The 25474-nt window shown below is 41.3% G+C and overlaps 1 pseudogene; it reads right to left on the bottom strand.

The window, feature by feature from the left end:
- Positions 1 to 23733: 23733 nt before the first annotated feature.
- On the bottom strand, positions 23734 to 24932 carry LOC101619600 (annotated as a pseudogene).
- Between the last annotated feature and the right edge of the window lie 542 nt (positions 24933 to 25474).

Genomic DNA, 25474 nt, shown 5'->3' on the forward strand with positions numbered 1-25474 from the left:
TAATCAGATAATAATGATCAGTACCTCTGCAAGTACCTGTGTCCTAAGAAACAACAAACCTCATGGTTATTCGACAGTCTCTGTTGGGGACCAGCCCTTATCATGGGTTGTTGGAGGACAGAACAGGAAGGGTCTTAAGGTAGGCGGCATCTGCAAGCAGAGATTCCTAGAACGGGGGGAAGGAGAGCGGGCACAAGGAAGACAGGGTGTTGGAGTTGGGTGCAAGTCTTCCTGCTCTGGTCTCAGCAGAAGTTTATTCTATACATTACAACCAGGCAGTGGGATAACATTAGCATAGGAATTGAGCAGAGAGATCACAATCTTTTTTTCTAAGAAAAATTGGGTTCGTATTAACCCTCATTTAAGATTATAATATTTATTATTGTTAAAATCAATCTATTAAAGTTAAGACAGGTACATAAATTCATAAAATTTAAGGCTAACATTGCTATATTTACCACAGTGATGATTGTTCAAAATAAAGTCCCATAAACCCTAATTACTACTTAATGACATTCATTCTCATTGAGACATCCTAAAGGGTAAAGTAAAGTTGAGGGCTAGGGTAGAGGCTAGAGTGGAGATGTGAAAGAGGTTAAATTAAGGTTGAGGACTAGGGTGGAGAAGTTTTCTTATAGATAAATCGTTAAAGGAGATATAGTAAGGTTCCACATTTAAGTAAGATAGTAGAGTGATAAGATTTGGATTCTCATCTGGAAAGTAAAAGAACTCATTATTTTTAACATGTTCTAGTACTGCCTTGTTTTACAATATTGATTTTGCTATAATAGCCCATAACTTTTATTAATCAGCCAATTGTAAAATTATTTGACTTCAAGAGGAATTTCCCACTCTGGGGCAGCACTTGCTTGCCTGGACCAGGCAGTGCCTTATGAGGTTAAGGCAATCCAGTTGTAAACTTATGGTTGCTCAGAATATTTTGATATTATGATTATACAAAAAAGGGAGATCATAACATAAGTTAGCATGGAAATTCTGATTTTTCAAAGCATTTCCCTTCCATCTAGAATTTGTCAGTCAACAGAAGTTGCATAGCTTGTGTCAAGTCTCAAAATGAGGAGGAAATATGGGCGCTGCAAAGCAAACAGTATATTATAAAAATCTGTTCTAACACTGGGCTCCCTTGAGAGCAAGGGGTCACTTGAGTAATAGCATTCCTCACTTGCAGCCTGAGAGAAAGTGACTATGTAGGCACTTCATTAGGAGAAACTCCCTAACTGCACAGTTGCAGCACATAAGAAAGATACCCACAGAAGATACATTCTCACTAAAAACCACTGCCACATACTGTGGTACTTTCAGAGGAGAGTGTCTGAGGGTATCTGATGTGAAAAAGAACAACAGAGGTATACACAATCCATAAACTGACTGTAGAGGTTGTGTTGTCCATGAATACCACCTCAACAACCCTCAAATCCTGAGGGCAATACCAGTTATCAGGAGCAAAAGTCATCAACTTCCTTTCATATACCCTGGAAAGGAGGTTAGGAACATGTATTAGGTGTCTCTCTGTGCAATGCAGCAGGCCTTGTAAAGAGTTATAGAGAAAGAAGTACAAATGAAAACAGCTAGTCACTTTAGGCGAGGCATGTCACATCAGAAACTACACTAGGAATAAACACAACAAATTGAGCACAAAACCAATAACATGAACACTGAGGAATCATGGGCTATATTATGGTAACCCAGTCTGAATGGACTGATGTGGGAAGAATTCACTAACTGGTGAATTTCTTGAGGCTGAACACAAAGGCCTTGTTGGTTTCAAATCTTGGGCATCTGATCCAGTACTTGGGGCCCAATAACTGCACCTTGGAGGAATATATTTTATAAATATATGGATGAATGAATGAATGAATGAATGAGCTGATTTAATAAGATTTGTAAGGTAAATTCTCAAATCACTCTGAGAGAAAATACTAAGTTTTATAGTCAGTATTAGAAAAAAGAAAATGGATTCCCAGCGAGAGAAAGTGTACAAGAACTCAGGCAGCCTGAATTTTCCATCTCTGGAGTCATGATCATGCTAAACACCTACAGTGTCACGCAACCAACCCTATCAACTCACTCTCGGTTCAGAGTTCCTAAGGTGCTACCACAGCCTTGCCCAAACCCTCAAATCAACATTCTAATTCACTCACCATATCCCTCACCATAGCCATCCCATCACAGTTCAGAAGATTCAAACTCAAACAACACAATTTTTAGTCAAATACTTACACTCTTCATCTGTATCAAAGCCAACATGGACAATATGCAGAACACAAAGTAAAAAACTCAACTCGTGAAAATCCGCACAAAGTTCTGTACAAATACTGAAAGCCAAAAGCAACAGTCCAAGTTTTGAAAAGTGACATATACTAACATTTAGGAAAAAAGAGAAACTTCACTTCTGCAGAATAAGTTTAGGCAAGAGCCACAAGCTTGCTAGTAAGACTCCTTCAGAAATAACAATGTGGAGTCAGAAAACAGCCCTACCACCAAGATGCCAGGCCTGGAGACACCATACCTTAAGCTAATCTCTGGAAGCCAAAGGAGGAGACTCGGCCCAGAGACCTGGACCAAGGACCACCACCTAAACAACTCATGCACTGAGGTGCAACCTCACTTCAACACCTGAGTATTCCACCTGAGTTGGAAATTGTATATCACCCAGCCATCCACAAAAGAGAGTTGGTTCCCCCAATCAGAGGTGAAGGTGCTTTGTCCTCTTGTTTATATGCCCCAGTGTGGAAGCTCTGCTTCCCTCATATCCAAATACATGAGCTATAATATCTGTGTCCTTGGTCTGGCTCACCTTCCCCATAGTTAATTGCACACATGTGTCCTCACACACATCTCACTGTAAGAAAGACATACCCTGCCTTTATGAGAAGTTGTCAGCTAGAAATTCTAAATGTGACCACACAACTACTGCAGTATTTTCAGATTTAGGCAACACTTTCACTTTCCTACTTCTGTTACTTCCTTGCCCATATTTACTTAAACCTTGCAAATGCCACACCAAGCTAGAGAATTCTGCATTCAGGGATAAGTCAATACAGCGAGAAAAACAAGGAGTTCAAAATAGGGAGCAATACTATTGTATCTACCAACTTCCCACGTGAGTGACTCTGGATACAAAGCAGAATTTGTCAAATCTAAACTTTTGAATATGGTAGCCACTAAGTCACATGTGTCTACTGAAATGTGGCTAGTCTGAACCACAATGTTTTATAAACATAAAATACAGAGTGAATTTCAAAGGCTTACTAGAAAAGAATATAAAAGATTGCATCAGTAATTTTTTTAATAATCACATGCTGAAAGGATAGTATTTTAAATATACTGAATTTCAACAAAATATTTTGTTAAAATTAATTTCACTTATCTCTATTTTTCAAATGGGCCTTGCAGAAAATTTTATTTATATATACGGTTTAAAGTATATTTCTATGGCACAGTGGGGTAACAAATCACACATAATTAGCTTTGATGGAGAAGTTTCTGGAGATTACAGAAACATCAGCAGTTGTGCCAAATGGCTTTTCCCAGTGACAGGAGGTTGCTGTCATTGGATTTCAAATTTAACATTTCTTTATAAATGTTAAATGTTACAGGAATTCCCTCAAAGAAACTCAAAGAGAAACTATATTTTTTCGTTATCTTAAAAAAGAAAGAAAAAAAAAAGCTTATCATATAAGAGAAAGGAAAATTATTTCAGAGCGGTATAGGACAAAATGAAGGAATCATGTTAAAAATTATCAATATGGGCCCTCCCTGGTGGCGCAGCGGGTTAAAGCACTGCACTGAGAAACTAAAGCCACTTCCGCATGAGTTCGATCCCCGCCTGCCCCGGAGGTGACCACATGGCGTGGCAGACCTCTCCTGACCCGCCCGCTGCTCCCCTCAGCAGTGTACTTCGTCGATCTGCCTGTTCTGCTCCCCACTCTGTCTCTGGTGAATCCTCTCACCCTCCGCATCTCTGGCCTGTACCCCAGATCTGTATGAATAAAAAAAAAAAAATTAAAAAAAAATTATCAATATGAGTGGTCATATGACTTGAGTGCAAATGCTTAAAAACAAAAGATTTCACATATATTCTTGTGGTTGGAGTTTCTTTGGGGGCCAAAGAAAGATCTGATCAGGCGGGTCCATGTTCCTCATATCAGTGAGTGGGAGCTAGGGAGAAGCTGCCCCTTCAAACTGCACACCTACTCCCCCGCTGGCCAGAGCCATATCATTCACACCTGGTTTCTGATTTCTTCCCTTCATGTAGATGAGCTGTTGAGCCTCTGTAGGTCTTTGAATATGAAATTACTGTTCCAGGGTTTGCAACTATAAGAACACTGATTTTCAGAGGCCAAGAAAATGTTCTCAAGAAAAAAATTTTTTAAAGAATTTGGGCCCTCCCTGGTGGTGCAGCAGGCTAAAGCACAGCACTAAGAAGCTAAAGCCACTTCCGCATGAGTTCAATTCCCGCCTGCCCCGGAAGTGACCACATGGCGTGGCAGACCTCTCCTGACCGCCAGCTGCTCCCCTCATCAGTGTACTAAGTCGATCTGCCTGTTCTGTTCCCCACTCTGTCTCTGGTGAGGCTTCTCACCGCCCCCAAGCCTCTGGCCTATACCCCAGTTCTGTATGCATAAATAAATAAATAAATAAATCTTTAAAAAAAAAAAAAGAATGGAGCAATTTGGATGCTGCATTTCCCCTATGTCATCAGAAGAACAGAATAACATTAAAATGTATTAACAAGGATTACATGTTACATTGCTAAACTTAAATTTATGAGTTTTGGGAAACAATCAGAACACAATGAAACAAATTCTGAAACTGCGATTTAAACAGAACAAAACTTAATGAATCATAAAATGAAGCAATAGCCAAACATGTGCAGGAAATTTATGCAAATATGATCACAAAACTATCAAATAGCTCAACCTCATCTATGATCATTTGAACATAATTGAGGTTGGTTAGTGGCTTGTCCATCCTGGGCCTCACTTACCACTCCCTACCAATGAGGTGTTGCCAATGTAAGGCTCAGTGCAAAATGAAAAAATGTGGTTTCTTCTTCAAAAGTCATTAAGAATTTTCAGGCAATGAAAGCAATGCATTAAACCAAGTTTAAGCCCCTTCTCAGGGGGACCTCAGGGGACTACACAGGGTACATAACCATGAAGTCGGCCCTGATAAGAGCAAAAGACAGCTAATCATTTCTGGAGAGTGAAGAAAGTTTTCCTTTGGAGGAACATCCCAGGATAAGACATGAAGCATTTCTAGTCTGCCTCCTCTAAAACTGAACGTTGAGAATAGAGGTAGAAAAGGTACAGTTGGAGATGTTATCTGTACCTATTAAGCAGCAACTGACAACAAAGTAAAGGGAACTCAAGGACCCAGCAATACTGTAATGAGTAGGACTGAGGCTTCCCTAATCCAACCTCACTTTTAAGAGCTTTGCACTTCAGTTGCTATATAATATTTTGCAACTTCCACTTTCCCTATGTGATGTTAACTTTGTTACTGTAAGGAAATGTCAAGCTGGAGATCTGTTTGAAACCTCCAAGCTGTGTTGTACAGGTAGCTGGAAACACGAGTCTGTAATTAAGAAGAGAGCGCCCACCTAGAAATACTTAAGAATTGTTAGTGTGTTGATATTTAAAACCATGAGACTTAATTTAAATCAGATATTAAGTGATTACAGATTTTTAAAAGACATCTGAGATATCAGATTTGGAAGGTTATGAGAAAAAAATGTCAGAAAAATGTGAGGGAATAGCCCAGGAGATGGAAAAGGAGCTGCCTATAAAGTCACAAGAAAGCCAGGGAAGTGCAACACCATCAAAGCCAAAAAAAGAAAGAATTTCAAGGGGGAAAGAACCAGCATTTTGTCAAATGACTCAAATAGATCAAAAATAAAGTAAGACCGAGAACTGATGACTGGATTAGCAGTGTGTGAGACAGGTGACCCCGTTAAGAGAGCAGAGTGGTGGGTCTGAAATCACGACTGAAGAGGTGTAGTGGAGAGTGAGGAGAAAGAAACAGCAAACACACACACACACTATCAAAGAGTTTTGCCTAAAAATGCACCAGATAAAAATAAAAGTCAAATGAGTTGCTTTGTGTGAAAACAGTTTGAAAATTAAAAAGAACCATATGATGTTGGGTATAGTTATAAGAACCTAAGTCCATAGTGTTCTAAGAATATGCCTTTCAAATGTTTGCCAGACTCAAGAATTGCTGTGCCCAATTAAGAGCTTTAATTTCTCAGAAAATTGTTATCACACACCCAAAGCTGTTCCAAATAGTCACAAAAATCTTGCTTCAAGGACTCCTGATTCCACTAAACACCCCTTCCAGTCTGGTTTAATAATCAGCTGATAAAGTATAGGATAAGGAAAAAGTTAAAGTTCTACATACAAAGGAACTATAAAAAAGGGTTTAAGAACTTTTCTTGTGTTCTTTGAAAAAGGGAGCTCTTTGTTCTTCAAGATTGCAGAGTCTTGGAAAATTCCCAAAGTAATCACTGAGTCTTGCTTGACTACAGTATTAGGACATTATACAATGAGAATTTTCTTTTGAGAGCAGTGTCCTCACCTACTGCTATTACCTGGCAGTATAGAAGGATGTTACAATTGTTCATTCCTGGAAATATGGACAAGGTGCACAGTGTACCTACAGGACTGGGTTCATGGTCTTTAGGTAGGTTGTTCCACCTCAGGTTGCTTCCTCCTTGGGTGACCCAAACCCATAGACCATGAAGACCCAGGTGTCCCAGCTCAGAGCAGGCCCAAGAGACACCTGTAGGGTCACATATTGAGCACAGCCAGCACTCGGAGCAACCTGTGCTGAAGCTGACAGTGATCTATCCTCCCCATAGATATGTCTACTAACTCACTCACTCAATAGATAAGCTAATCAATACACTCCACACCAGCACAGCCCAAGCCACAAATGCCTTATCTGTGATTTTTAATTTTCTAGAAGCCATATTAAAAATGAAAGGGAAGCCCTCCCTGGTGGCGCAGCAGGTTAAAGCACAGCACTAAGAAGCTAAAGCCACTTCTGCATGAGTTCAATTCCCGCCTGCCCCGGAAGTGACCACATGGCGTGGCAGACCTCTCCTGACCCGCCAGCTGCTCCCCTCAGCAGTGTACTTCGTCGATCTGCCTGTTCTGCTCCCCACTCTGTCTCTGGTGAAGCCTCTCGCCACCCCTGAGCCTCTGGCCTGTACCCCAGTTCTGTATGCACAAATAAATAAATCTTTTTTTTTAAAAAAAAGGAAACAGATGAATTGATATTAATAATACATCCTATTTGACCCATGATGCCCTAAGTCTTATCATTCCAACAAATAATATATGAATTAGAATGCAACATATTTTGCATTTTTGGTACTAATTCTTTAAATCCAGTGTGTATTTTATATTTCCGGCACATCTCAGTTCAGAGTAGTCAGTTTTCAAGTACTCAGTGGCCACCTATAGCTAGTAACTATCGTATTATCTGGTATAGCTCTAGGTGCTAAAGCTTCCGAACATTAAGAAACATCACGTCTTGTCTTCCAGAAGCCTCTAGAGGACTCAAACATGTAAACAGTCTACTAGAATCATGGCAGTGTATTAGAAACCTTAAAAAAAAAAAAGTATTACCTAATCAGAGCTGATGGGGCAGTATCTAAAGAACTATAGGAGTGAAGACATAGCTGAATTCCAAAAAATAATATCCTCAGAAAGAAAGGATAGCAAAGAAAGGGCACAGGAAATGTAATGAAGATGGGGGAGCATCATCTGTAAAGTTCTGGGAATCAGAGAGAATATGGCATGTTCTGAGGACAAGTCATTCATTATTGACAGAGCTTAGAGTTTGAGGGAAGGAGTAAAAACAATGTCCTTAAAATAAAGTAGACCAGATCATGAAAGGCTGCATGAGCCTTAGGTTGCAGTAAGTTAGGCCTTACTTCTGAGGGTCAAGGAAACTGCTTAACATCCCTGCTGGCTGGTGGCAGAGCTGAGACCAGAATCCTTATTGTGACCCCAAGTCCATAAGACCTTTCCACTTCCCCACCCAGGAGAGCACAGGTATGGTTGAGCAGAAAGGGGTAAGACAGTGCTCCACACAGCAGAGGAGGTAACACAGCTGATCATTTCTGGATGGGAGACAAGGGTCAGGAGAGAACACCCAGGGAGGAAAGGGGAGATGTGTAAACTGAGAGGAGGGGAATGGGGCAGCCAGCTCTAGGTCTGCTCCCTTTCATCACCAGGAATCCAGGGAAAAGGGAGAAGTCCCATCTGTGAGAAGGAAACCTGCAAATGAGGCTGGTGCAGCAGCTGAGGCACCTGCTGACTATAAATCCAGGCCTTCTCAGGAGATGGGGGTGAGAGATGAACCTGCCCAGAAATCCAGCAAGTGAGACAGTGAGTCTGGAAGGAGCCCAAGCTTTTTAAACATAAAAAACAAAGATTGTATAAGAGCAGCAATGAACACAAAATAAGTTCAGGAGCAGGGACTAGGGTAAGAGCCCAGAAGGGCAGAACAGGGCTCTGAGTGACTGATGGGAAGACAATCCCCTTCAGTTTCCTGGAACTCACAGTCAAAAACATTTACTGGACACTTGATGTATATGAGGCAGCACACTGAACATAACTTACTCATTCTGGGGGACTAGTATGTGGTATCTGACAGGTAGGAGAAGGGCAGATGAAAAAGAGAATGGGTTGAGCATTACTCTGCCAACCAAAGCTCATTCTTTACACCCCGTGGTGTAAAGAATGATTCTGCCCTCTGCATACTTAAATTCTAGTTGGAGAGTATATTTGTTCTCAATTGCTGTTGTAAAAAATCACCAGAAAATTGGTATATTGTCTTACAGATGTGTTGTCTTACAGTTCTGGAGCAAATCCACTGGGCTAAAACCAACAGTTTAAAACCCCAAAGGTGTTATGTTATCAGAGCTAACTTCCTTTCTAGACTCTCTGATGTTGAAATTTAGTTCTTAATTTTCCCTAGAGACTATCTGTATTCCTTGGCTTTTGTCATCTCCCTCCGTGTTTCAAGTCAATAATGTCTGCACAAAGCCTTCCCATTTCACAGCACTCTGAACTGGTTCTTGCTTCCCCCCACAATCCACCCACCTTTTCCACTTTTAAAGACCCTGTGTTTACACTACCTCCATCCAGGGTCATCTTCTCATTTCAAGGTCAGTTGATTAGCAACACTAATTCCATCTACAACCTGAATTCCCCTTTGCATGTAACATAACTTACTCATTCTGGGGGACTAGTATGTGGTATCTGACAGATAGGAGAAGGGCAGATGAAAAAGAGAATGGGTTGAGCATTACTCTGCCAACCAAAGCTTAGATATAAAATGAAAGCCAGTATTAAGTTCCACGAGGAGCCAAGGTTCTGTGTGGTTATATAAGGTTCCACGGGGATCCAGAGGCTAGAGGATCCTAGGTGCTGCAGAGTTCCAGAAAGGAAAGACCACCTCATGGGTCATCAGGAAAGGTTTCCAGGCCAAGGGGGCATGTAGTATGCAGGAGAGACTACCCCAGGAGGCGAGAGGCTTGATCCATGGGATCCCTCTCATGTGTCCAGAGCAAGAGGATCAAGTTCCACAGAAGCCATAGCAGCAAAAGCAGCAGGAGCAGGAAGGGCCTGGCTGCTGGCTGCGGGCTTCTGGGGAAATCATGGCATCCCTGCTGAGATGAGTTTCTGGGGATGGGTCCGTGCAGGGCCTAGAGGGGGCTTGAGCCCACGGATACTGAGCAGTAGCTGAAGGTCAACTTAAAATATGTATCTGATGCTGCTGCAGGGAATACGGCGGCGGTGGAGAGCAATGAAGTGAGAAGGGCAGTGTTTCTGGGAGCCTGGAGGGGAAATGGGAAAACTAAGGAGGCGAAGGGGCTGGAAAGGAAGTAGGCACATGAGCCCTGTGTGCAAAAGAAGGAAGAGGATCAGCTTGGCTGCAGAATGGCAGGCCAGAAGATGGCACAGTGATAGTTGGAGAGGACATCTTAGAAGCAAGAGTCTGAAGTTTGGCCAAGATGCCATGAGAAAATAGTTTTCTGGCAGTAAATCATATAGACTGGGGTCTGAAGAGGAGATAGAGGTCCTTGAAAGTGTAGAAGGAACAAACATCTGCCATGGAAAGCAATATAATAAAGAGAGGGTCATTGAGATATAATCTTAGATAATATCCTATCTAGGTTTGTGGAGGAAGAATAAGCCACTAAAGGGGATAGAAGCAAATTAATCCCGTTGTGGCCCCACTGGGCATGATGGCACTATGCAGATAATCAGTCCCTTATCATAGGAGTCATGCAGTAAATTTTTATCAACCACCTTGCTTATCAGCAACTAGTATGCCACCACCCAGTATTTCACAGAGAACCAGGAGGCCCCAAAGAAGCTGGGCCAGGTAGGGGAGGGTGGCAGGATGCCCTAGCCTTGATCCACCAGAAAGGAAGAACTAAGCAAGCACCTCGTGCCATTTCTCCACAGACCAAGGCGCTTGCTCTTAAGAACAAGATGCCCTCACTTAAAGAGCGCTTCTGAGAGCCAGATTAAGGGCTGAAGACAATTCAGTCACTTGGTTTCACCACAGAAGCCAAGCGGTGCCTCTAGCACTGATGGCAACTGGGCAACTATGTGTATCCTCATTCCCTAGCACAATGTCCCATGTGTCAAAAGCCAGCCATATCTGCTACCTGCAAGAGGAGATGGAAGGAGGGGACAAGCAACTCAATGTACTTCCCAGCACATATTGCTCCACTGAAACGATGGTGTGGTGGAGAGAGACAGTAATGTAGTACCCCATCATATAAAACAAAATAAAAGCAAAATATACTAATGTGAGGTACCAGAGGTCAGGGTGGGGTAACTCTTAGGTAGGCAGAGCAGTGACAGACAGGTGACAGCATCACAGAAGGTGCTGGGAGGCAGGGGGTGCTGTGTTTCTTGGTGTGGGGCTGGTTTCAGGAAGAGGCTTGCAGGGTGAACACTCATCTCTGCATTCTTATGGCTCATGTGTTTTCTTGTAGGTTTATAGTGTCTACAAATGTCTGTTTTTTTTAAATGCTGTTATGGAAGAGGGTCCTGTCAGGCTTCTGAAAGGAAGGTTAGGAGTACTGGGCCAGGAAGAAGCTGGTACCTAAAAGGCGGCGGAGGAGCCAGAAACACTGGCATCCTGAAAGGGCAACTTGTGGGTCTTCACGGAAGGAAATCTGGGTGGCAGAGCAAACTTCCAACTGGCTGAGCCGAGCAGGCATAGCTCAGGGCAAGAGGCAGCTTTGCAGTTCATTGCTTCCCACATGCAGAAGACACTAAGGCTCCACAGTCAGCAGGAACTCTGATCCCGATAACAGTCAATTGTGTGCCTCCTGGTGAGGCAATGGTGCCTTCTGCTTGGTCACACACCAGAAGGTGTTACTGGGAAATTGCATAATTGACATGGTTGATATTTACAAAGAGCTGACTTTAGGCAAAGCAAATCATCCTCTCCGTAATGTGGGTGAGCCTCACCCCACCAGTTGAAGAGCTTTAAGAGCAAAGACTGAGATTACACACACACACACACACACACAAAAATGGAAATCTGAGCAACAAAGACTTTCTATCTGAATTTCCAACCTTCAGACTCATATTGACTCAGTATTAACACGTCCTGGAATTCCTAGCCAGCCCTGCAGATTTTAGATTCCACAGTCCCCACAATCAAGTGACTCTGTTTACACAAATGCTGGTTTACATGTGTGATATTCTGAGTTATGTAAAGAAATATTTGGTTTATGCCCTGTTTCTGGCACTGAGCCTCTGAAACCTTGGAATTTCCTAAGCCCTAGGCATTAAGGGTATCTTGTTACCTAAGTAAAAAGACTCTGGAAAACACCTAAAGATGGGCCAGAGCCTGTGATTAAAGCACTGAAACTTTCATTCCCACTCCCTGACCAGAGCTCTAGGAGAGGTGAGAGAGACTGGAGAGTGGATTGATACCTCCCAACGCCCACACAATGCAGCCAATGACTACATCAACCTGCCCGGGTAGTGAAGCCTCCATAAAGGACAGGGTTCCGTGGGTTCCGTGGAGAACCCAGGGAGACTCAGAGAGCGTAGCCTATCGAGAAAGGACGTGGAAGTTCTGTGCCCATTCCCCAGGCTTTTCACATGACCCTCTTTCATCCAGATGTTCATCTGCAGCCTTTATCATATCCTTTAGTAAGCCAGTAAGTAGTTGGGCTTCCTGAGTTCTGTGAGCTGCTATAACAAATTACTCAAACCCAAGGAATGGGTTTTATAGTCAGTTGGAGACAAGCACAGATAACAACCTGGGCTTGTGAGGCATCTGAAGTTGTGGAGGGTGAAGCCTCATGGGAGGGAGCCCTTAACTGGTGATCCTGATACCATATCCTGCCAGGCAGTGTGAGGACTGAACTGAGCTGTAAGATACCCAGCTGGTCTCTGGGGCATTGTTGTTGGCTTTGTGGGGATCCCTCCAAATAAAAAGCAGATACCAGAATATCTTTAGCGTGCTTGCTATGTGCACTGGGTTATCCTACTGGTGGTCTTTCTCGGGACAACCAGCTGAATACCGTTTCCAAAAGGCTGCTCTCCAGGATTCCAGAGCACCATTCTCAGGACTCTTCTGAGGGTGGACAAGCTGCAGGCAGCACCTCCATGCTGGGGCCTCACCTTAAAGTCAGGAGTCTTCTCTAAGTGGAAGTAAATCCACCGGCAGCCCAAAGGCTGGAGTCTAAATACCAGCTTTTTCCTCAATGCTCACTTGCCCTAATGTCACATTCTGCTAGCACTGGAAAGAAGGAAACATTGAGAGGAACTTGCATGTTTCCAGTTTTTCTTGCTAGGGTTACTTCAGTGACTTTTTTAGAGCGTCCCCAGAAATTTCATATATAACAGCCACATTTCTAAAGGTATATCCAAACCCAGCTAAACTTTGACCCAGTTAGATGAAGCAGAGAGACTGGGTGAAACAAACACGAATGTTTGCAGGGCTTTAATCTTCTCCAAACACTGAAATATTGTTGAGATGTTTTATCTTCCATTGCACAGGGAGGAGATTAAAAAGCTGTGATAAATGGAGTGCTCTCCAGGAGGGAATGCCATATATAGGGCACTACATAATTTCCTGCTTCTGGTACCATTCGGGATAATTGTCCTGGTAACGTGAAAACAGGAGGGATATTAATTTAAGATTAAAGCACAATTATAAGCTCTGTCATACTGTTAATTTCTTTTAAATGTTCCTCTGAATAATTCCACCTTTGCAAGATGGAATAAGCCCACAATTAAAAACTGCATTAAATAAATGAATAACTAATTAATGAATAAAAAGGATTCTGAAAATAAAATGGGCCATGCAGATTCTAAACTATAGTTTTAACAGCGAGCTAGACCTTAATCCTCCAGATCTTTGAAGGAAAAGCATTTGGATGCAGATGGATAGCACCACTCTCTAGATAAAGGTCTCAAATCCTGTGTTCTTTGTTCATACATTGCCCAACACTGGCTTTAGATACAGTCACTGCCAGGTGATGGGGCTATCTAACTGACTAACCTCAGCACTGTTCTCTCCAATCTTAACCCCACTGCCTCTTCCAGAAAGCATGAAATTCTAAACTTTCCTTTGTTCTCCAGCCAGAAATTCTACTAGATTCGGCCATTGATCAGGAATTCAACTAGAAATTCAAATGTTACTGTAAAGCTTAAAGTGGATTATACATTAGCACATTGATAAGAACAATTTAATCAGATTGCCTTCTTTCTATCACCTAGTGAAGACCAAGCTTTTGGAGGACTGAGATGACAGAGAGAAAAATGGTTATTTTTGCAGCAAAGAGTAGTAGGCTGATAAAGGTAGAACTGCCAATTCAGGAATAGTTTAGGATCCCAGGGAACATAAACAAATAAGATTCTATAATAAAACTTCCATTAAATGTCCTCAAGGTACTTAAGACTTTAAGGATGAGTGATACAGATGAGGAAGAAAGAGAAGGCACTAACATCAAAGGTCATTGACTCCTCTGTGTCAAATGAATCAATCAGTATGATTGATATACATTTTACCAGTTGAGGAAACTGAGACTCTCAGAAAGTTATTAATAACCCAAGACCACAGTAAATGAGAAAGAGAAAAATCTTTTGTCCCTCTACTTACAAAATTCATCTTCTTTTAACCAATGCCTACCTCTTCACACACAAGATACATACAATTGTCCCTATTTTCAAAATGAGCAAATCAAGGCTTTGAAAGACTAAAGAAAAGGCAGAATCATTTGGTGGTTTCAGGAATCAAAACAGATATGGTCAGTAACGGTAAATACTCTGGTCCCTCATGCTGAGTGTTGGAATGGCAGGAGATGAGGCTGAAATGTTGCAGTGAGAATATGCCAACTGAGAAAAAGAGCTAATAATGCCTCCCCAAATAGAGGCAAGCTCAAAGCCTCACTTTCAGGCACTAAAAGCCTGTTCTGACCTTGAGTTAAATCAAGTTGTCAAACCTGGGAAAGAGTCCAAGTTACACCTAGAAGCTTTGTTTGCACTTCAAACCATCCTGCCCTAACGGTCATTGATAAGAACTGCAATTAACAGCTCTTTTATCTGGGGCAAATTACCACCATAGGACTCTGCAGTTATTAAAATTATCACTTAGGTCTGATAGAGGATGGTGAGAGAGGCTTTTTACAGGTACCAAGAAAAGAAAAAGAACACTGGACGGAGGAGAAAACCTGTGACTCCTGTAACTCGCAGCCAAGGAGCATTTTCATGCAGCCTACTACAGGTACCATGGAGTCTGAGTTGGTCCAAGACTGCAGTCTCTGTGAGTCTCCATTTCCTTGGTAAGATCTGTAAGAGTCCCATAAGCCTTCCCATAAGAGCCCACTGGCTGCTGGCCTGAGTGTCCATCTGGTAGAGCCGTCGCAGCTAGCTATCAACAGCCCTGCCAGGTCATCAGAGCCATCCTACCACCCGCTCTGTTCCAGCTGGTCCCCCAAGATCCAGCTCATCCCCCAAGCCTCCTGCTCACTGACATCCTGCTTTCCTACAGACTCCACCACCCAAACTTCCCAGACATGCTGGGGAAAGGGGGCTCCCAGCACGATCCTCTCTTTTCTCATCAACCCTTGACCCATTGTTCCCCACAAACACATGCCTGTGTCCATCTCCCCAGTCTCTCCCTTTCAGAGTTAATCTGATACTTAGTCACAGCCCCCACTACTTTCAACACTTGCCAGGCACTGCAGAGGTTTGCAAGGGTGTCTAACTCCATCTGTTTATACAGGGTTCAGGTATTCAATGGTGAGCAGAAAAGCCAGAGCTTGGTTGTATTTATCCTTGGAATTTTCTGTAAGGAAACTTAGACATTGTAGGCATTTGCAAAGAAATACTAAAACTAAAGAGTATAATTACAGTTTACACCTATTTTTGATTACTGTCTTAAATTGTTTAAGTGTTAATGGCCAAAAGAGAATCGGTAAGTTTTCCATTATAGATAACTTGTTTACATCTTAATGAGAACCATTAATTCCCTACATGACTGCTCCCCTTCCCCAACCGCAATCCGCTTCCACACCAAAACAGTAATTGTTAGGGTTTCAGTTTTTACAAGACATAAAAAAGAAAAACTTGAAGAAGCCCCTCCAAACCACTAAATATTCAGCCTTCTCCTCCCAGCACATCAAAAATAAGCCTTGGTTGAACCATCAGAACTCCCTAAACAATAGCTAATAATAGGTCCTGCTTTGCATTATTCAATAATCTAAAACTACAGCCCAAGGTCAAACTTAGCCCACAGGTGTTCTGTAAGGCCCCCCATTGTTTCAGAAAACTTGAATTTTACAAAATGCATGTCTTAGGGAGCCACTCTCCTCACCATCTTCTCTTACTTACATCTGCCCCTGATTGCCTGATACATGTTATTTGCCCAAGTAACCCCCCACAAAACCTTTGTATTTTTGATTCTTGAGTGATATGGTACAATTTAAAAACAATTTGACTCCCATAAAATAAGCATGTGCACTAAGAAGGAGCGTGAAATTTTCCCTTGTTGTGATGGAAGAACCTCAAGCACAGGGAGAAGGGAGTGACTTTCCTGTTTTCAATCACTGCTTTCTGTGCTGTGTGTCAGTCTGGTTCGTGGGGTTTTAACAGGCAACGTCTGTGGCGGCCACCAGAGAAGTGATGGTCTCTAGCACTCAGCTTCTTTCAAGGACACTGAACCAGGCTCACATGCATCCCTAGAGGTTTAGAAATGGAATCTCAAAGGTTTCCTTGCCCTTTAAAATGACACATCAAGCCTTCTCAATTTTTTCTAAAAATTAGAAGAGGAAGGAACATTTTCAAACTCTTTTTTTTTTTTGAAATGTTGAAAAACATCTGTAAGACATGCATTACCCTGCAACCAAAATATACAATTTTGGTTGATCTGTATGTACTGACAGAAATGCCTAGAGCTTTCATCAGCTCTCAAGAAAGGTGTTATAGGAGTGTGAGAAGACCATATGGTTGGCAGCATTTCTTTCTTTTTTTTTTTTTTAAGATTTATTTATTTATTCCTACAGAACCACGGTACAGGCCAGAGATGTGGAGGGTGAGAGGATTCACCAGAAACAGAGTGGGGAGCAGAAAAGGCCGGCTGACTGAGGGGAGCAGCAGGCGCGCCAGGAGAGGTCTGCCGCGCCATGTGGCCCTCCTCGGGGCAGGCAGGTATCGAACTCATGCGGAAGTGGCTTAAGCTTCTTAGTGCTGTTCTTTAACCTGCTGCGCCACCAGGGAGGGCCTAGCATCATTTCTTAAAGAAGATCTATCTCCCACAACTTACTTGCACAAAAGTCTGAAGTATTATTAGGTTTAATAATTTCCTACTGTGCTTTTCCCCTATGGCTTTTTGGGCTGTTATGGGTAATGAAATATTAAGTTAAAGGAATGACTCTCTCTACCAGAGCAATTTCTGTTATCAATCCACCAGTGAGTGGAAGTGAGACATATTTACTGTGTTTTTAAACATATCTGGACAGTCATGATAAAAGGCAAGCAGATATAGAAGACCCAGACTTGGAGCCAGGAGAATAATTAAAATGCCTTATATATTTGTTTTTATGTAAGTTTATGCTAACTAAAATTCCTTGTCCTTCAAAAGCAAAGAGAGGATATTAATACTTTTATATATATATATATATATATATATATATATATATATTTGTATATATATATATATTTGTTCCTTCAGGGTTTAGATATAAAAAAATTCTGAGAAAAAATCAATAAAACAAAGAATTGACTATTTGAAAAGGTAAATAAAATTGACAAATATTTAGCTAGGCTTAACAAGAAAAAAAAGGACTTAAGTAAATAAAGCTATAAATGAAAGAGGAGACATTACAATTAATACCATACACATGCAAATTCCTAAGTATATGAACAATTGTACTGCAATAAACTGACAAACTGGAGTAAATGGACAAATTCATACAACTCACCAAGACTGAATCATAAAGAAATAGAAAACCTGAGCAAATCAAGTACTAGTAAGGAGACTAAATTAGCAATTAAAAATCACCTTGAACAAAAGTACAAAGCCAGATGGTTTCACTAGGGAATGCTACCAAAATTTAAAGAATTAACATCAAGCCTTCTAAATCTCTTCCAAAAAAATAAAAGAGGAAAGAACATTTATCAAACTCAATTTGTTTGAAATGTTGAAAAACATTTATAAAACCAGTATACCCTGCAACCAAAATACACAAGGACACTACAAGATCAGCACTTATAAGTGCATATCCCTGATGAAAATAGATGCAAAAATTCTTCACAAAATATTAACAAACCATTAAAAGGATTGTAACCATGATGAAGTGGGATTTATTCCAGGGATGCAAGAATGGTTCTGAAACTCAATCAATATGATATACCACATTAACATAATGAAAGATAAAAAAATCATATGATCAGCTCAATAAATGCAGAAAAAGCATTTGAAAATGTTCAAGATCCATTCATGATAAAAACTCTTAACAATCAAGGTCTAGAAGGAAAGTTCTTCAACATAATAAAGGTCATATATGACAATATCAGAGCTAATACATAACAACAGTAATATTAAATATATCACACTTCCCACCTTCAAACTATAGTAAAGCTATAGTAATCAAAATAGCATGGTATTGTCATTAAAAACAGCCACAATGGTCAATTAGGAACTAACAGAAAGTCCATAAATAAACCCACACATATATGGTCAGTTGCTGACAAAAAGAGCCAAGAACGCACAATGAGGAAAGGACAGCCTCGTCAATAATGTGCTGGAAAAAACTGGGATAGCCACATGCAAAAGAAAGAACCTCAACCCCATCTTGCATCATTCACAAAATCAGCTCACAACAGATTAGTGACTTGAATATGACCAGAAAACATAAAATCCCTAGAAGAAACAAGTAGTAAAATCCTTGACATCATTCATGGCTACAATTCTTTGTATTTGTCATCAAAAGCAATGGCAACAGAAGTAAAAATAAGTAAGTGGGACTACAGCACTCTGAGCAGCACAGCAAAGGAAGCTATGAACAAAAGAAACAGGCAATCTACCAACTGGGAGAAAATATTTGCAAATCATATTGCTGATAAGTAATTAATATCAAATATATAACTCAATGGCAAAATAAATAAAGTCCACAAAAAGCAATTTGATGAAAAACCAGAGGATCTGAATAGAATTTTTCCAAAGAAAGCATACAGCTGGTCAACAGATACACAATAAGATGCTCCACATCACTAGTCATCAAGAAAAGCAAACCAAACCCACCATGAGACACCACCCTACACCATTAGAATGAAATAAGTAACAAGCATTAATAAAGTCATGTAGAAAAGTAAACCTTGCCTGCTGTGAGTGGGAATGAAAACTGGTATAGCTACTATAGAAAACAATACAGAGGTGCCTCAGAAATTTGAAAACAGAACTGCCATATGATCCAACAATTCAACTTCTGAGTACATATTCAAAGGGGAAAAAATAGGCTATCAGAGAGATACTCAGTAGCTCAGTATATCAGAGCTACTCAGACATCAGAGCGGTGTTCAGTCTACCAAGGAACTCAGTTCAGGAGTTTCCTAACCCTAGTCTGTCTGCTGTAAGCCCAATGTTTCAGGAGCCCCAATATCCACCCCATCATCACAATACCATCATCGATGTACTCACACAATCTAAACCCCAAGAGTCATCTTTGACTCTTCTCCTAGCCTGATCCTCCCATTTAATCAATCAACAAATCCCAATGCTCTGTCTCTAAAATACATTCAGGACCTGAATAACCACTCGCGGCCTCCAGAGCCACCTCCATGAGGGCAGTCATTGCCTCTGTGGGTCCTAACAGTTTCTTAACTAGCTTCCCTACCTTCAAGAACTTACATCACCAATTCTTGTTTACATCTCCAAACTATAAGCCAACTCATTTCCTTCACTGTGCTTGACACAATGTGAAATATCTTTTTCATTTATTTATTCCACAAATACTTATTAAGTACCTACAATAAATAGAATATCAGTGTCTATTCTAGTTTTGGGGAGATAGCAACAAACAGAACAAATACAATTTTTTTTAAGATTTATTTATTATTTATTCAGACAGAACTGGGGTACAGGCCAAAGATGCAGAGGGTGAGAGGATTCACCAGAGACAGAGTGGGGTACAGAACAGGTAGATCGATGAACTACACTGCTAAAGGGGAGCAGCGGGTAGATTAGGAGAGGTCCGCTGTGTCATGTGGTCACCTCCGGGGCAGGCATGGATTGAACTCATGCGGAAGTGGCTTAAGCTTCTTTGTGCTGTGCTTTAACCCGCTGCGCCACCAGGGCCACAAATAAGAATTGTTTTAAAACCTACCCTTGTAGAGCTTACATTCTGCTATCAGTCAATATCAGAAGCTGTTTGGTGGCTGTCTCTCCTACTAGAATGCAGACTTTCTGGATGCAGAAACCTTGGCTATCTTGATCACAGCTGTATCCCAATACTTAGAACTATGACCAATTGTCATGTCCAATATATGTTATTAAATAAATTAATGGTTATTCCCTCTGTTCAATACAGATATCTGATTATACCAAACTCTGGGAAGTGTGAAGTTGGTTTGAGAAGATCCTTCCCACACTGGTGCTTACCACACAGAGAGAGATTTTGGGGTACAACTGCCCATCCACAAACCTATTTCCTTGTTTTGACAATTGGTCTGGTCAAGGAGAGCTGACGTTTCCTAGCAAAGCTATTCTAGTCTATCCCTCTGCCTTGTGGGAAGCCAGGCAGAAACTCCCATCTTAAGGTGTCTGGCTTCTCCTGGCTCAGGCATGATACCCCCTCCTTTTCTTATCAACCCTGGAGACAAGAAGTCTCAGAGAGGGTTCCCAGCCTGCTCTGGTCTTGATCAAGCCTGGTCTCTTCGTCAGGGTGTTCAACCAAAACCCACAGTTCACAAAAAGATCTCCTACTTTAAATGAGCTGATTAAACTGACCAATCTTTCCACCATCAAACCCCCACTACCACCCTACAAGGCACTGTATTTTCAAGAATAAGAAGCATCAACCCAGATGCTGAAGGATGAGTGGAGATCCCTAATTCACTGAATGGGTTAAAGAAACTAACTTTAGAAATAATGCTTAGCACCTTCCTCTGCCAGAGCTTAAAACACTTCACAGGCAGCATCTAATTAATCTTCACCAAGTCCCCAAGAGGAGAGGGGGAAAGCTTTTATTATCCTCTTCTAGCCTCAGAGAAAACATGGAGAATCAGCATTTTTCTCCACAGAGTACAGCTGGGCCCAAACTACAGGGCATCTACCTCACAAACCAAACACTGTACATCAGACCACTCTCAGCTACCTTTGGAAGCTACAGACAAGGAAAGGACACGAAACAGAAATCTAAAGATCCCTCCAGCTGTGCCAGGAGCTGTCAAAGGCTTCCCCATGTAGCTTGGTGACTATGTTAACACTCTGTCCTTGGGAAGTACTGGCATGCTTTCTTTGAGATGTAACAAGCTTTCATACTGAAAGATTCTTTTTCATCTCCCTAGGAAGTTGGGGTACCTAGAGAATATGTTTTGAAATACATACACTGACATCCAATTACAAGGCTCTGCTTCAGTGATGTCACTGCCTTTGTCAGATCCCACTTCAGTCCTGCTATGAGCTGCTCACACCGTCTTCATTTGCAATGGGAGTCTCTCTTTCTCTTGGGACTTTCTCAGCAATTGGCTGCCACTAGGGAGAAATGACTGAGTGCAGAAGGCTGAAGGAAGACAGACAAGTTTCTCCTAGCTTCGAAGGAAAGCTTGGCAGCTGGAAGCTAGTGAGGAAAGGTGTCCCAGAAGAAATATTACACTGAGAGGGCTGGTCTCTGGAGAGACCTGCTCCACTCGCTGTGTCCTCTCTACCTATGTCAACATTCTCCTTGCCTGTCACTCAGGGGATGTACTACAATCCCCTGGAGTCTGTCCTTCTTGTACTCCATGTTCTTGATGTGACAGGTGTTATCTCATTCCAGCCTGGTCGGAGACATCTGTAGCTTAATGTGATTGTTCAGCCAGAAACAACTTAATTTGGGTCTCTGAAAACACAAAACCCTCACCTGTAGATTCTTGCTCTGAATTTTGGAATTTATGAACTCTCTGACAAACTCTCTGGCAAATGGTACATACAAGTGAATGTGACCATTGTTCTGGACAAAGGGACAGCACTTTTCATTCAATTCCTATAAGGTTCCCTTCCTTAACTATGTTAAAGTATATACCCAAATGAGTGACTCCAGGGAGTAATTCTTGAACATTCTGAAGAAAAAGTTTAAGGGAAAAAGCAAAGGACAGACAGTCCTTTACTCTCCTTTATATCTTTTACCAGTGACCATACACTTGACATGATCTGTTGTAAGCAAGTACTTGATAAACTGCACAGTGCTACACAAATGTGAATTAGGATGACATTCCTGGTCTACATTTTGCCCGACAATGTATAATAATAATAAAAAAAAATCCCAAGTGTTGCAAGATATTTCCACTTGAACCAATATGTTTTCTGCTTTCTTCACTGTTGACCATATTTTACACTCATAAGTCACTCTTCACAAAGTTAATTTAAATGCATAAAATCTGGCATCCCTGTTTAGAAGCACTGGAAACATAAAACTCCCACAACAAGAACATCTGGCATCACAGCAGCACAGATGTATGTGGCACACATTGAATGTTTTTTTTTCCCCAGTGCTCTGCACCCAGTGGGTGCTCAAATATTTTATCAGTATCAGTGATGACATTATGAGAGGGTATATTTTTCTGAAATGGCATTCCACTTCGTTGCAAAGTTCCAAATGTCTAAGATGACCCAAAGAGAGAAATTTAACAGTGATAACTTAAATAAAAATCCTCTTCAACTAATTGAAATTCTTTTACACAAAATCTTAAAACTTCACAGACACAGAAAACTGAATTTACCATCTCTTATTTCCAGAGTTAAAAACAAAATATAACAAAAAATCAAACTGCAAAAAAATCAGACTCTGAAAAAACTGAATTAGTCCTGCTTCTCAACTCAGCAACAGCTCTTTTTTAGGATAACTTTCAGCAGACTCCTTATTTGTTCATTCATTCATTCAAGAAACATTTGACTATATCAGGCATGATCCTAGATTCGGGACTGAAACAGTAAAAAAACAGTTTCCAGCCCCTACTGAACTTACATCCAGGGCCCTCCTTGGTGTTGCAATGGGTTAGCCACAGCTGCTTCAGAGTGAGTTCAATCCCCAGCCCCGTAGGTGATCCACATGGTACAGCAGACCTTTCCCGTCTCAACTGCTGCTCCACCTCTGGCCTGTACCCAGTTCTCTATGCATAGATAAATAAATCTTAAAAAAAAAAAACTTACATATAAATGGCGTTAGAAAATTAAAAATAGTAAGTGAATTTGATATCATGTGCTCTTAAAAATAAAAAAAAAAGTACTCTTTAAAAAGTAAAGCTAGAGGCCCTCCCTGGTGGCGCAGCAGGTTAAAGCACAGCACTAAGAAGCTTAAGCCACTTCTGCATGAGTTCGATCCCCACCTGCCCTGGAGGAGATCCACATGGCGAGGCAGACCTCTCCTGACCAGCCCGCTGCTCCCCTCAGCAGTGCACTTCGTTGATCTGCCTGTACTGTACCCCGCTCTGTCTCTGGTAAATCCTCTCACCCTCCGCATCTCTGGCCTGTACCACAGTTCTGTATGAATAAATAAATCTTTAAAAAAAAAAAAAGTAAAGCTAGATATGGAGGAATAGGAGTCTGGGAAGGGTTTGGGGTTGGGCGTGGATTTCAACTGAGAAAGTGAGTGAGCAAAACTAAGCAGTAGGTAAGGAAATGAGCCACACAAATATCTGGAAGAAGAGTGGCCCGAGAAGAAAAGCTTAGACAGAAGCACTTCTGCTGGCTTCCAAAAACACTAAGGATTCTACAGGGCTACAGCAGAAAAGTGCAGATGAGGGTCGGGAGTTGCTGTCAGAAAGTGGAAGTTGGCAGAAGAGGGCCTGATCTGTAGGCCTTTGCTGGCCACAAATGTGATTTTTTTTAACTTTTATATTTGAGTTTATTTTTTCATTTCCTTTAAAACATTACTATAATCACTACTATAACTGAATATTAAAAAAAAAAAAAAGAATTGCAAACAATGAGCACATTGATTATAGTGAGCACACTTCACGCATTCACTACTGCACATAAAATGCCAGCAGTGTCAGTCACTGGCCCCAGGAAAGGCCTGAACGTCCTGGGAGGCTGTTCATTGTTCCCAGAAGCTTCTCCATTGTAATGGCATCACCTTTCCTGATTTGAGTTAAAATCCACCAGTTCTCTCTGGTCCTTTTCATCAGTCTCTTCTAACTCCTTCCTTTCAGGTAAGAGTTCTTCCAGCAAAGCGAGTTTATCAAGAGAGAGAAAGTCATTCTCAGGAAAGTTTACCTTAAAAGCACTGGTCAGGCAACACTTTTCATGTGGTCTCTGATAAAATGGTGCTCATATCCCCATCTTTGACAATGTGACCAGGATGAGAGTGATTACTATGGCTTGGTCGTCAAGAGCAGATGTGGCTTTTGGACGCCACACAATGCTTCAATAGCTGTGTATGCGTACACATGAAAAGGTCTTCTCCTCGTCTAATAAAAACAACACCATCCTTCTGATCGAACACAATGATAATATCTCCTGGCTCCAGTCCTGGTTCTTGGTCTCATTTACTGTGGAATGTTATCTTCTGGGCATTCTTTATAGCCTTTGTATATAAGAACTTCGATAATCTTCTCTTAAACTATCTTCTGGCCATTGCAGCTTTACATGCATCTTTAAAAAGGATCCATTCCCCATTGCCTTGGCATTACATGTGCACAGGCTGAATTTGCTAAACCATTCTGGGTCCTATCTGATGAATTCTTATTTGCATGCTTGTACTCAGACAAATGGCACAGCATTCTACTCCTTTCTTATCTACTTCAGCCTTCGTATTTGTCACCACTTCCATTCTTTCAGAGAGCTAACATTCTTTTTGCACCATTATATGTCCTTTAAGGTTACTGAAAGTTCATGCATAACTTTTGCCTCTTCTTTCTCTGGGCATCCTTTCTCCTCCTTTAAAAAACATACCAAAGATGTCCATGGGAAAACTAAAACCATCACCTGCTCCACCTTTTTTAATGATTTGTTTTCCTTCTTGTTATATAAATCCATTTTCTTTGTATCACAGAGCACTTTATAAGTTTTAAGAATCTATTTAAACTCACCTTCATTTGTATTCTTCTCAGGGTGGTGCTTCAAAACTATTTCCTGTAGGCTTTTTAAAATTCCTCCTGGGTGGCATTGGGTTTGACTCCCAAAACATCGTAGTAGGTGGTTTCCTTCACCATTTCTAAAGTCAGTGAGACGGCTGAGGTGGGAAGGAGCACACTGCTATCTATGCCTCTGCCTCTCACCTAGCATTCAGTAAAGTTCCTGTAATAATGACTTTTGCTTTACTTTATGCGAGATGGAAGCCACTGACAGGTTGGAGCAGAGAAGAGGCTGGACCTTACTTTTATTCTATGGCTACAGTGTGAAGACCAGATTATAAAGGAATTTGGGGGAGGGGCAGGGAATTAAGATTAGAAACAGGAAGCCCAATTTAGGATGCCTTTGGAGCTATACAGACTGAACTAGGGAGCTAGCAAGAGATGGGGATGGCAAGAGATGGGCAAATTTTGCAAATCTGCAACGTAGAACTGAAAAGATATATTGCTGGATTAGATATAGGATACAAAAGAAAGAGTCATGACTCAGATATGGGGTCTAAGAATTTGACTATCAAAGAAAACCAATTACTCAGTTCTCTCAACAAAGAAGGAAGGAGAATAGGGAGTGAAGGCAGAAATAGACCTGGTTTTACAGTGGCACATATGAACTGTCCAATGGC

Source organism: Condylura cristata, unplaced genomic scaffold (genome assembly GCF_000260355.1).
Source record: "Condylura cristata isolate star-nosed mole 26May11 unplaced genomic scaffold, ConCri1.0 scaffold00010, whole genome shotgun sequence".
Taxonomy (NCBI): domain Eukaryota; kingdom Metazoa; phylum Chordata; class Mammalia; order Eulipotyphla; family Talpidae; genus Condylura; species Condylura cristata.